Genomic DNA, 10,902 nt, shown 5'->3' on the forward strand with positions numbered 1-10,902 from the left:
GGGCAAATAGACCGAATCCCGGTTCTTGCCTTTGCAAGTCATCTCCGGTATTGCCGCCTACCAGGCACCTGTCATCCGCTGCTACCAATCGGCTACCAACCCTGTAGTCTCGTTCTAGTGGGGTAGCAATCGTGGGGGTATGGAACTGGCTGCGTACTGCTAGGGTGTCTTGGCTTTTGTTTGCCCTAGCCAGTGGGAGTAGTGAAGCTCCGCCCAATAACTTAAGCATTTTCCTGCATTTTAGCACATATATTTAACGCGAAACAAACAGAGCCACAGTAACGATTGGGTCAGGAACTGCCATCGGTTACACTCTCCCCCCAGTTCGGGAAAAAAAAAATGTTTACAAAGTAAATATTTTTTTAACTCACAAGATCACAACTCTAAACACACGTACCTCTGAACCTTGACATCGTAAAATAACAAACGCACGGACGAATTCACACTAACCGACGGTTGCTCGCGAAATGTTTCACTCATGCTGTACTAGATCGTATCATCCATAAGAAAATTTGTGAAAAACACTTAATGCGAGACTAGTACTACAATCGGTATCGGGGTCATAAGGCTTCAACGATAAAGAGTCACCTCCTCCATCTCCGCGCAGTTTAGCAGGTTGTACCTGTGTACTGGCCATCAACGTTTGTTCAACTCCGGCCTCCAGCGATACGATGTTTGAGTTTTAATCTCAGTCAAAGTGATCGTGAAAAGTTTCGTTACTATTTACAACAAAATTTAACAAATTACACATTAAAATAATAAATAAGGAATAAATTAAAATAATATTTACAAAACTGTACAAAAATTTACAAAAGTTGGACTTTCCGTGTACTCTCATGCAATATTGCACACAAGTCCTTATCAAACTTCGTTCTAGTACTTCAATTTTTCAAAGGTAATTTCTTATTAACTGCTTCGTTGTGTGTGTTATTGATGTTCGGGAAACTTAGATCTGTCAACTATCTGTCACTGTCAAACAGATTTGTTATGAAATGTGATGATGCATGGCATGAAAATTATTCTGTGGTAAGTATCGATGGAATATTTGCTAAAAACATGAGTCATTTACAAGTAAACACTCTCCAAATCATGAGATACCAACATGCTGGTCAAGTGCTCGCTTGAGAAATAAACTCCTAAGTTTTTATCACGTAACTCATCAATAAAAGTGAAAACGAAAACAGGTTCATAACCTCAGGTTTTGTTTCAATGGAAAATGATTGGATAATTATGTCTGATTTAATTATGTTGCGATTTGATCTGATTATTATTTCTTCGTATTTTCCCGAGACACCTGATTCTTGTTTTGTTCTACTTGTTCCAAGAATTTATGTTTATGGTAAATTGTGTGTGTTCTATGATTTCCCATTATGTTTCTATACTTTCATGCAATTATCTATCCAGAGCAATACCTCGTACAAAACAGTACATAATTTAATAAATTAACATGCAACAAACTAAAATTTCAATAAATTAACATTTAATTACATATTTACAACATTTGTACAAACTCCACTCTTCCGGATGAGTTTTGGAGTACTTTTTACCTGCCTTCCAGGTGCAAAACTTTTGGCATTAGCGATAATTGGAACAGGGTGAGTCAATCTAAAAGAGGTATTAACAGATATGACTTCCTTGAACCAAAATCCACCAAATTTCTTTGAGCCAAACTGCTCTAAAAGTTGCCCTAACTCGAGGCACAACTACAAACACAAATTTACAGGTTAGATCAACTATAACGCAATGCAAGATCAAACACTTATTAACGATCAAGCACGCAGTTGCATCTACCGTAACATTGTCGAACTCTGTCTCACCATCTCGTCAGATGTTTTTGTGAACATGCTCTAAAACTTTTTCTCTGGATCCAACTTTCAGCATAACAGCTGTTTAAATGACCTACGACAATAACTTTACTTTTTCTCCTGCAGGTTTATTTTTGCTACTCTCGGCAGCTTTAGATCCGGAACTTAGCTGCAATTCCCTTAGTCAGTGCTGAGCATTGACGTACGTGGATGGACAGAATAGTACTTCTAGAAGAAATATTAACAGAAGGTGACTATTTGCCAAACTGTACTGCTCTTACCAACGTAAGGTAATTCAACTAATTCCTTCTCTACTTTTAGGGTATATTTGGCCGTCAGCGCGTACCACCCTATTTGTGGACCTTCGTCCCATAACATCTTACACACAGGTAAGACAAACACCTACAAAAACAACTTCACACACAAACACAAACGATCTTCATCGTCCTTCCTAGACTAGTACCACATAACGATCCATGGCATCTCTGTGTTGGTTTGTCCACTACTACTGAAAGTTCGACGAAAGACGAAATATTAACTTCATCGATTCTCAGTGTAGTTGACCACACACACGAGAGACCCAAAATGACCTAATCAACTTGTTTGAGGTCTGAATTAGGTAACCTAGTACTGCGACACTCTGCCTCTCCGAGCATCAACATTCTTCTCATAAAGAGAAAACACATTTGGTCAACTCGACCACAACAAAACTTCAACCTCCTACTTCACATTAACTCCAAATTTGAACAAGGTACAGAAAAGTCTAGGAATCTTAATAAAAAGAGAACAGATTTTCTAAAATTTTGTTCTTGGGTTAAAAACTTGTCTCATACACAACAAACTCACATTTGTTATGCAGAAACCTACTACTAACTCTCTCATACTCGTAGCGACTCTTACTACAACATAACTTCTCTCACTAAACGCTCTCTTCTCCTGAAAGCTCTCAAAATTGTTCATGTTTCTCCACTACTGATGTTCAATTCTCTCTCATTTCAATGTTTTTCTTTCACGCTCTCTTGCATTTTCTCTCAGGGGGGTAATTGGGTGGGAAAATCGGTGAAATATTTCACCATTCCAGTACATCATTCACTCATCATTCAATTACTCATATTCATTCATTCAATCACTCACAACATACAATTTAAAATTCGTAAAACTTCACAAAATTTGATATATTTTTGCTAACATTATTTTTCTATATTTCCAGATTTGCATGCTGTTTTTCATCACAATACTTTTGGTTAAATCAACGAAACGGTACCAAAATCCGCTCGGATTGCCTTCAATCAAATAATTGCTGCTGCATTCACTCATCAACCAACTGATTCATCCCAGAAACTGCGTTGGGATGGCCAACGTGAAGAATTTGGATAAAATTTGAAAAGAACTACCTAGTGACACGATTTTGCACGTTGAAAAATAATTTTATAACCTAAAATTTGTTCACGCTCGATATCTAAATGAGCTTTTGGATTGTATATCACAGTTTAAGTTTTTGAAAAATAAATCACTATGGTTTTCGCTGTCTTTTCATTCCCTCCGACCAATAACACAAACATAGAAACAATTTAAAATTTGACTAGATTAGCAACTCACTTTATAAACGATCGTTTTTTCATGCTTTTCACATTTAACTTTTGGACAACAGTAACCCCTCTAACATAAATGAAAATTCCGTGTGCTTTGTGGATTAGAGTGGAATCAATCGCTCACTGCTAATCGCTATTTTAAGGAATCCGGGCAGTTTTCCCAGAGACCTCCGTGGGTGTTTAGTGTACTCAAGTGATCCCGAACTGTACCCTCAAAGCTAGCTGGTAAGACTAGTTTATGTTGGGCGCCAAAGTGTAACTACTGGTTAGTCGAGACCTTTCTCGATGCAGGGACTCTACAAAAACACCTCAAGGTCGGCACGCTTATCCACACTAACTTTGACGGATACAGGAAAACACTTAAGCTACTAAGTGAAAAACCACTTTATTTAACTTTTGTGCACACTTTATTCTCCCACTTTTCTCCTACTAACTTTCCTCCTTCTCCTAACCTCAAAACTGTCCCACTTTCTTATTCTATCTGACCTTTCTTCTGCTTCTTGGGGCCGCACCAGCTCGGCGTCGTCACCTCTGCTCCATCCACCAGTGATCTGGGTTCGACCGTCGGCTCCGGCCGCGGTCTCGCATCCTGGTGCTTGGTAGCGGTTCTCGTCGTGCGCTGCGTGGACCCATCCGGTTGTCCTGGGCTCTTCCCGATGTGTTGACGGATCGGGACTTCGGCCGGTGTTGGCGATTGGCCGGAACATTGCCCGTAGTTGAGCGCCAGGACGTCGGACATTCCAGGGGGTTGTTGGGGTTCCACTGGTCATCTCCGGGGCATCCGGGATGAACCTTAAACAAAGGTTGAGGGGTCCTTCCAAAGGACACGTTAAGGTTAGGTTGGCACTGGGTTTACGGCTTTGGCAAGTTACCTGCTCTCCGACTGACTCAGGACTGTCAGTCTGTTCGGTTACGGGTCTTCCGGGCAAATAGACCGAATCCCGGTTCTTGCCTTTGCAAGTCATCTCCGGTATTGCCGCCTACCAGGCACCTGTCATCCGCTGCTACCAATCGGCTACCAACCCTGTAGTCTCGTTCTAGTGGGGTAGCAATCGTGGGGGTATGGAACTGGCTGCGTACTGCTAGGGTGTCTTGGCTTTTGTTTGCCCTAGCCAGTGGGAGTAGTGAAGCTCCGCCCAATAACTTAAGCATTTTCCTGCATTTTAGCACATATATTTAACGCGAAACAAACAGAGCCACAGTAACGATTGGGTCAGGAACTGCCATCGGTTACAGATGAAAGACAAAAAATTTTAAGAGTGGATACAGACATCGCACAAGTATTTCAGAAAAAGAGCACTAAAAAATCAGGCTTTGAGTTCCGGGTTTCGGGCCAAAATTCAATCGAAAGAGCACATCAAAACCTTCAAACTAGTAATAGGATTTTTTCTGGGACGATTCCCCGCCGTGCACGATTTTTTAAGATTTCTGAGAAAAGCGTTTTTCCAAAAGCAAACCTTAAACCTTTCTTTTGTAAGAAAGTCAAAAATACTTTTTTTGAGGCACTTCAGCCATTAAAGTCATTATTTTCAACAAACAGGCCTCCAAAGTTTGTCATTTTTTCGATTCTGCTATCTAGCAGAAAGGATTACAACTACAAACATTGAATACTGCAGCCATGGCGATCCAGGTAAACGCCCCATGAAACAAGTCCTCCGAGGCCTGTATGACATGGATGTGAGTGTGCTGAAAGAAGAGCTCAAAACTCTTAAGTTGAACGTGACGCAGTGTTCGAACTGTTTGCAGTTTGGGCATGGTGGAAGGAACTGTTTCATCAAGAGTCGTTGTGTAACCTGCGGAGGTGAGCACAATACTCAAGCTTGCAACACAATCAACGAGAACATCGAAGCGAAATGCTTCAATTGCGGCGGCGACCATTCTACCAAGAATCGAAGCTGCCCAAAACGAGCTGAGTTTGCACCAACCAAATCGCCAAACACCACCAACTTTCACGGACGTGGATTTTCCTGCTTTGGCGTCACCTGGAGCGGGATCTGTTCGAGTGGTACCAAATCTGCAGCCATTGCCGTTGAATCAGCGACAAAAAATTGTAAAGAATACAACTCCTCAGAACTCGTTATAAAAATCGATTTTTTCAGCACTCGTTGGACAAATGTACGACTTACATCGAAAAACTCTTCATTTAGCAACCTGTACCATGAACCAATATTCCCCCACTGTGCTGCCTTACCTCAATCTCCCTCAAGCTTGCGACCATTCTCTGCGGTTTAAAGCCCCATAAAGACACCAAACCGCCACGCAGCAGTCACAAAGTTGTCAACCCTTATCCTTGAATTTTCGTAACCCCCAGCCCTCATGAAAAATGAACTCATTTCGGCGGATTTCCACGAAGTCCCGTGCGCGATCCAAAATGGTAGGTGCTGAAAGCGAAACCAATTATTCAGTTGACAGTTTTCGGTAAAATTGCAAAGTTGATAGTAAATTGGAATTTTATTACTCATCGCTCCCGCCAAACTGCACACACACACACACAAATGAAAAACGAAACGAAATGGAAAAGCTCGCGCGCCCGCTGGCAGTGTGGAAGCAACAGTCAGCCAGGCTGGCGGGGGGAAATCCATTCTGGAAAAGCACTTTACAAATCTCGTGTCTCTCGTGGGGTGTTTTGGAGGGGGTTGTGCTGAATAGTATAAGGTTACGGGCGCACAGTCAGTGTGTTTGCTGTTTTAGTGTGGAGCAAATATTGGCCTCCGGGGGGAGAACACTTGCGCAAAATTCCCAACAATTAAATGCATAAACTATTGTCCTCCCATCTCTCCACACAGAGTGTTAAACTGGTGGAATGGGAATGGAAATTTTGGTTCCGAGAACGTAAGCTTCTTCCTTCTTTACGCTGTGAGGGAAAGGTCCTCTGGAATTTAAGCGGAGAGTTGAGCATTTTGAATGCCGTTACACAATTTGGTTATTTTAATATGAAAAATGGGCCCCAGCAAACTTACCTTGTTTCAAAATTCGGCTAAAAATTATGTCAAATCAAGTATTCAGAGAAAACATCTGTGACATGGAACAAACTGGCAATAACCTTACATAAAAACGTTACTTAATCAACCTCTAGGTGGTTGGTGCCTTTCTCACAATCATACACGGAGAAAAAAGAGTTCCCAAAATTGTGAACAAGCGTTCATTAAAATGGGAACTACGAACAAAGTGGTACGTTTTTCAAAATCGTACATCGTACATCGTCGCTTGTGTACTACCTTGTTACACGTCCTATCTTCTTACAACAGACTTGTCACAAAATCGCACTCTAGCCATAAAATTAACCCAAAACAGCATCAATCGCATTAAAAATATTTAATAATTAATGATTTGTTACTTATTTCTTTTGATAGGATTGTCTTTTAGGATCATTGGAAAATTCTTTCAAATAAATACCATTCTTAAAAAAGAAAATGACGGATTTTCTTGGAGAATCCAAATACAGTACACTCAAACCCCGATGGTTTGACACAAACTGTTGTCAAACGAACGGGGTCACTTTTTAGTTTGACACCCCTTTTACACGGAGTTCACACACACTACCAAACGTTTGTTTTGATAGTGTGCGTGAGCGCCGTGTAAAAAGTGACAGTTCGTTACTTTTTAGTTTGACTTTGACCAACCAACGGGGTACAAACTAAAAAAGTGTCAAACGAAAAAGTGACTAACCACCGGGGGTTGAGTGTAATTATAACAACTGCGTAAATGGATCGCTACATTCACATCCATAAACCTTTTGGACACTTTAGGGGGGAGGGGGGAGGCGTATGGCGATTGTCCACGCTTCATACAAATAAAAATTTTGTATGGACTATTGTTCACAAGGGGGGAGGGGGGTACTGGTATAACTGGTATACATTGCGATCAGACTACAAGTCGAATTGAGTCTTAAAATTAAGACTTAAGTGCTCTTAACTAAGATAGGGTTATCACAGCCCAGGAGCATGTTGACAGCTCCCATACAAACTGAGCGTACCCCGTTTTGTGGGCCCGGTGGGCCTAAGATGGCGGCCTTCGATATAATCTAGCCAAGCTTTTGAAAATGTCGAATAGTTTAAATAAATAAAGTTTTTGCCTTGTTTTGGTTTAAAACGACAAAATACGCATTCTGGAATCATTTTCTTTAAAAACTTGTTTAGAGTTGAGCCACGTTCAAACATTAGTCTAGAACAGTTGAAGTGAGCGTGCCGCAAAAGCCGTCACGAAAAAAAAAAGTTTTCTATGCAAATTTTGAGTTCCGTATTTCATGGGCGGATGCCGACGGGGCCCACTTGCCATCTGTCGGTGAATACGCGCAACTCACGAAAACTGTCATCTTAGGGTTTGGTTGGGTTATCAGATCATCGATGTTTTAGGTCTTTCAATTACCTAACTGACGACTGGTCGCATGAAGGACCCGGATATCATTTGAATCAAAATATCTGAGATCCGGACTCTAAAAAGTGTATAAATAACACTTAAGTGCTCATAACTTTTGATCGGGTTGCCAGATCTTCGTTGTTTTAGGTTCATTTGAAAGGACTTTCAATTACCTAACTGACAACTGGTCGCATGATGGACCCAGATATCATTTTAATCGCAATATCTGAGATTCGGCCTTCAAAAATTGTATAAATAACACTCAAGTGCTCATAACTATTGATAGGGATATCAGATCTTCGATGTTTTATGCTCATTGGAAAGGTCTTTTAAGTATATAAAAATCTAAAAATGTATAACATGACGGGTTTTCATACAATTCAATTTCAATTTGGTTTTATTTGGATAATAAGCAAGTTACAATGAGTTCGTTTAGGTACATTCAGAGTTTTGGTGTTCCTTTCAGCTGTGTTTAACATCTTAATTCAATCGAAAACATTATAACTACAACTTATAACTATGGAATAGACAAGATTAGGAAAAAGTTTTCAAAAAAACTTAAAGAAAGTGCAATGGGAAAAGGATAGATAGAGAGAAAGCTTAAAACTAGATCACAGTGCAGCGACCTCAAATTTAAATCATTAAATTTGTCCATTTTTCGAACCTCACCACAGTTCTGACCATGCGCGCTTACGCAAGCATAAATAATTTTACCCGTCGACTCGCGTTGCGCGACAAATAATTAAGCTTATGTACAGGTGTGGATCATGAGTCATCCTCACCTGAAAAGCCCTTTATTAAATTTCGCCAATTGTTAGGCAATCAATAAAATGGTTAAGCTTTCAATTATGAATGTGCGATGTTATTTCACAGGGAAATTGAGGGTGTGGCTTAACCAAATTCATTGGCATGTTTGTTCAATGGAGAATTCGACCTTCTCATTATTGACTTACATTTTGAGAATATTTGAGGAACATAATTTTGATATTCCAATAACATAATTTAAAGTTTCACGACAATGGTTCGAACCCATGACTTCCGATTTTGAGGTGTACTCACTACACCATACGGAAAGTCATGAAGAATTGCAGAGGTCTGCACAATTTAATTCATGAGGTTCATCGATGCTTCTCATCGGAACGGACAACTTTTAGTAGAACAAAATTTAGTAGAGTTTTCGGGGACTGACTATAAAAACCCCAAAATTCTTGAGGAGGGCAGTTAGTTCCAGAGTTAGTTCCAGAGTTAGTTCCAGAATTAGTTCCAGTCAGTTCCAGCCAGCTCCACTCCAGTCCAGTTCCAGTTCCAGAAGAAGCCTCAGACCAGCCGGACCCGCCAGCAGCCACCAGTAGCAGAGGCCCCAGTCCAGCCGGACTTAGCGGTGGAGGCCGCAGTCCGCCGGGACTTAGCCGCCGTGAAGAGTCCGCCGGGACTTAGCCGCTGTGAAGAGTCCGCCGGGACTTAGCCGCTGTGAAGAGTCCACCCGAGACTTAGGAGTTCGGGGTCTGGCATGGCTCGGCGAAGAGGTCTGGAGGACAAGTCTGGCTTCAACGTAGAGAATTGGCTCGACGAAAGTCTTAATGAAATTAGCAACAAAAAGTTGAGTGATGTGATCGTGCGCGTAGAAGTTGAAAGTGTTACCGCAAAAATGTAATCTTCAAAAGTGTAATATACAGATAAGTGATGTTTACTGATCTGTTTTGACTCTACAAGTAAATATCACAAAAATCCTGAAAGCCTAAACCGCTCGGGCCGTTCAGGTGGTGACTAGCGGAAAGCAACGCTGTGTGTGTTTGGACACGCCATTATGATTGGACAAAACCGAGAGTTGAAAATGTGTGAACTATGTGTGAAAGTTAATGAACAAAATGATTTCGCGAAGTAACAAACAGTTAAAATAGTGTAAAAAACGTTAAATTGAAGAAAATGTTATGTGAGGAGTTCTAAGATGGAAGCAAATGTGCAGCAGTACGAGATGGAATCAAAACGGGCTCGACCAATGGCAGAAGCATCGAAAATTTCAAAACCGGCCAACGATGGACAACACTAGGGATTCAACAATGACGAGATCATCTGGATCAACTGGAGACGAAATTCAGCCGCATCGGACACCCAAGAAGACGATCATGGAAATCTGGCAGTTTAGGGTGAGTAAACAAAAGTTATACCGAAATTTGATGTAAATAGTTAATAACACGCTTAAAAGGGTGCACAGCAACCAAGGAAGTTGTTGTCTTCTTATGCCAAAATTGACAAACTTACGGACCCAATCCTGCACAAATCTGATTGTAAAAACAGGCAAATTTTGGGGATGAATAAAACTTTATATCGATAGTTCACGTAGTTTCGAAAATACTAAAATATCTGTAACAAAAATCTTGGTGCACAAGCTCTTGTTGATGTGCACCGTTAAAGATGGCGAATTTGGAGATGACGGATTTAATCCAGCTTATTCCAGAATTTGATGGGTCATTAGACTCACTGGAGCAATTTTTAATATTAATAGATTATTATGCTGATCAAATTCCTGAAGGCGAAGATCAGAGTAAATTTTTAAATATTGTTTTTATGAAACTACAATTTAAAGCAGCAGCACGTATTAACCGAATTTATGCAAGCACTTGGGAAGAAACCAAGGAAAATTTAATTAGAGAGTTTGGTATCAAAACTACTTGTGGTAGTATAATTGAACAAATTGAAACTCTGAAACAAGGACGGGATGAAACATTTAAATCATATGCAGGTAGAGTTCTTGACATAAAATACGAAATCATAAAAATTGATCAAAGTTACAACGAAAATTCATTTACAGCTTATAGCTTAAAAAGCCACTTTATAGTTGGAATCATAAATAATGAAATCAAAGAAATTGCCACGAATAACCGGCATATGAAGTTGGAAAATTTGCTAGAATTTTTAGAAAATGAACGAATTGACAGAGAGTCTTTAAGAACTCTCGAACAAAGGTTACTTGCTAGTACTGAAAATTCAAACCTTAATTTTGACAGAAAATTCAGAAATTTCAGGTACAATAAAAATACCAATTTTTATCAAAGAAATAATTATCAAGCTAACAAATTTTATGAATGTTATAAAACGAATACTGCAAAGAGCACTTTAAAACGAACTTATACAAATAGTCGACG

At 40.1% G+C, this 10,902-nt stretch overlaps 1 long non-coding RNA gene across 1 annotated transcript; it reads left to right on the forward strand.

The window, feature by feature from the left end:
* The first annotated feature begins 981 nt into the window (after window positions 1-981).
* LOC119767487 lies at window positions 982-2,280 on the forward strand. The gene is made up of 3 exons (XR_005277544.1): window positions 982-1,026; window positions 1,932-2,055; window positions 2,127-2,280. It is a non-coding gene; the product is annotated as an uncharacterized LOC119767487 (long non-coding RNA).
* The last annotated feature ends 8,622 nt before the right edge of the window (window positions 2,281-10,902 follow it).

Source organism: Culex quinquefasciatus, chromosome 2, assembly GCF_015732765.1.
Source record: "Culex quinquefasciatus strain JHB chromosome 2, VPISU_Cqui_1.0_pri_paternal, whole genome shotgun sequence".
Lineage (NCBI taxonomy): Eukaryota > Metazoa > Arthropoda > Insecta > Diptera > Culicidae > Culex > Culex quinquefasciatus.